Consider the following 3,120-nt stretch of genomic DNA (forward strand, 5'->3'; position numbering starts at 1 on the left):
AGTACTTTGTAACAAATCAAGATTGATCTGTAAAAGCTATGTGAAAACCAAGAATGATCTTGCTTTGAGCACTTAGTTGAAAATTTCACAATGTGAGGACTGGACGTAACCCGTGTTGGATGAACCATCATATATCTCAGTGTGATATCTCTTCACTTGTCTCTATTTACTTTTTATCTTCTAATCAGTTTTTATATAGATAAGTTAATATTGTTGTTTTTCACTAACCAAGAACGTTATTCGTTTATAACCAATATCAATCTTGAGTTAAACATTTTAGTTTTTAATAGGACTTTTAAAAAATGAGCAATTATAATTCAAACCCCTATTCCTTATCATTGACGTTGTTACTTCACATTTGCTTATTATTTAGTTATTTATTGATCTGCTTATCTCGATTTGGTTAAATTAACTTGAACAATTAGCAAAAACAAGTTTTTGTGTTTTTGAAGTTCAATTTGCTTATCATATTTTTATTTTCTCTCCCACATATTCTTCATGCTTGCGCTTCTCATTCCTCAATTCTTTCTCATATTTTCAAGTCGATTTCAGTTTCAATTTATTGAGGTATTTGATTCTATCACTAATGCTACTTTCTCGTTAGTCTGCAACATTAATTTTGGTACATTTCAATTCGGTTTTTTTGTTCACTTGATTTTGTGTTTGTTTAGAGCTAGAGATTTGAGTTGAAGCTAATTTTAACTTGCTTAGGGTTTTGAATTTCCAATTGGTTATTGTGTATGTTTAGGAAATGATGTTTCTAACTTGATCTCTTCTTGTTTGTATTTATCTTCATCGACCAATTCTTGTAGATCTTAAATAGTTGTTTCATCTTCAATCACCAATACTCGTACCTCATACAACACTTCAACTCCTTAGTTATCAATTATCATTACGGTAATTCAATAATTCCTAAAATTACATGTTTGTTTGTGGAAATTTACACCCAATCGTATCTCGTTATGTTTATTGAGTCAAAACAAATTCAAAATGGATATAGTTTTGTTATTATGATATAAGCATTTCTCTCCGATTAGAAAGTCAAATAATATTTAATAGGGGCAGCTAAATTGTGTTATCATTGCATTCCGCCACTCCTAACTATCTGTTGTGTAATTTTTTTGCATAGCTAAAAGCCTAAAAATAGTTGAATCTGATTATTTTTTAGTTATTTTTTTTTTCTCATAAGAAATTAAATGCATTTGGTTTCGTTCACATAAGCATTGTTTTATATTAGCTGGAGATTAGAGACACATTAACACTAACACCCTATTGTTATCTTTGATTTTTGTGCATATCGTCTAGTTGTTTAATTATGTCCTTTTTGGATTAGCTTCTAGCTTGTGGAAGCTTGTCAACTGAATAAGTATTACATTTCTATCTTGCATGTTGCAACATAAAAGCCCTTACAAGATCAACAAGGTAGGTTAAGTGGGAGGTTTTTTTTGTTTTGAAGTAGTTTCAATAAGTGCATGTGAAAAGTTTAGCCAAACTGACTGGAAATCGTAAAAGTGGTATCATGAGACAAATGAATTGTAAAAATGGGAGTGATGCTACGGATGTTCAATGAATGAAAGTATATGATAATATATAAGATGATAATGCGTTGCTAATTTTGTCCCATCCACTCACTTTATTCGACCCATGTCCGTCGCTAACAATTGAAACCATAAGGCATATTAGTGAGTGAAGTACACGAATGACATTTCTTTATTATCAAATTTTATTTTGTTTAACATATTTTCTTTTATTTCCTAGGTTTTCACTTCACTCTTCACAACAACAAAAACTTGTATGCGATTTTCTTATAGATTTGTATTTGATTCTTGTGTGACAATTGTTTGCAGGCTGTTACAATTATGGCGCTTCATGGTATGTTACTCCTCTCTCTCATGTGTCTTATACAAATTATTGAGCTAGTTTGAACACCAGGTGTTCGATGTTGGAACTCTTAGAGAATATGTGACTCCTTTGAAATTTCTGAACTGAATCATATAGTTTATGGTTGAAATTTTGATACATGATGTTTTTGAAATTCAGTTTGTTTGGATTTGGATGAATTGAATTGAACATCATACATAACATTAAGATATTATTTCAGAAACGCAGTTAAGCTGGCATAAGATAATATGTAGTTATCCAGTCCCAATTAAATTAGCATTGCATTGTTGTCTTCCATTTCATGCATCAAAGAGAGTTAAAACTTGTCAACTATATGGTTGTAACGTGTTAATTTTATTAAATTTTGAAGACAAATTGTTGACAGTGTCAAATGATGATTTTTCCTGTATTTTCCAGGTGTCGTGTTTGCACCAAATTCTCCCTGCATTCTGTAGTATGAGCAACAAATTCCCAAATCTTTCATTTATATTCACATATATTGATGAATGTCCGGAAACAACTCAACACATTCGATACACTTCGAACTTTCAGTTTTTTTGAGATGGTGAAAAGGTAGATGAGATGTATGGTACCGAAAAAGAGATGTATGTTAAGATGTAAACATTATGTTTTCAATTTCTCAATTGATGTAACATTGTCGATTGCCTATTATCAACAATTCATGGTAATTCAGGTTAAAGCTTAATTATTGAATGACATCAGTAGAAACTACTGTCGTCGTAAAACTAATAACCCTGCATATTTTTCTTTGAAAATAATTTTGATGCAGAGTTACCTGCAGATTTTCATATGAAATTGCATGTGACATTACCTGCAGAAATACATTTAGAACACATTCGCAAGAATGGTACTGCAGAAATTTCTGCATGAAAAGTTGTAAGAAAATGTCTTAAGTTTTTTAAATGTTTGTTGCGGAATTTATTTACTTTTCCTGTGGAATTATCTGCGGGTACTTTACCAGCGTGTTCAGAAATCCTTAGGAAACAATTATTCACGAAGGGTTTCAGAGGGAAATAGTTTCGCAGGTAACTGTTTCCTGTGGATTTTAAACTTAAGCCTGCTTGAAAATCCGCAGGTAAAACGTTAATTTCTAGTAGTGTTATAACAATTCCACATTAAATGCACTTATAACTTCTCACATATATCAAGTTTCATTTATTCCAAAATATGTGATCAATGCATTTCACTTGAGAAGAAAAGTTTGAATCCCAAGTATTT

General features: G+C 31.1%; 1 long non-coding RNA gene across 1 annotated transcript; it reads left to right on the plus strand.

Moving 5' to 3' along the window:
- Nucleotides 1–1,071: 1,071 nt before the first annotated feature.
- On the plus strand, nt 1,072–2,587 carry LOC101490963 (uncharacterized). Its single transcript, XR_001144211.3, has 3 exons — nt 1,072–1,422; nt 1,848–1,872; nt 2,299–2,587. It is a non-coding gene; the product is annotated as an uncharacterized lncRNA (long non-coding RNA).
- Nucleotides 2,588–3,120: the final 533 nt, after the last annotated feature.

This window comes from Cicer arietinum, chromosome 6 (assembly GCF_000331145.2).
Source record: "Cicer arietinum cultivar CDC Frontier isolate Library 1 chromosome 6, Cicar.CDCFrontier_v2.0, whole genome shotgun sequence".
Taxonomy (NCBI): domain Eukaryota; kingdom Viridiplantae; phylum Streptophyta; class Magnoliopsida; order Fabales; family Fabaceae; genus Cicer; species Cicer arietinum.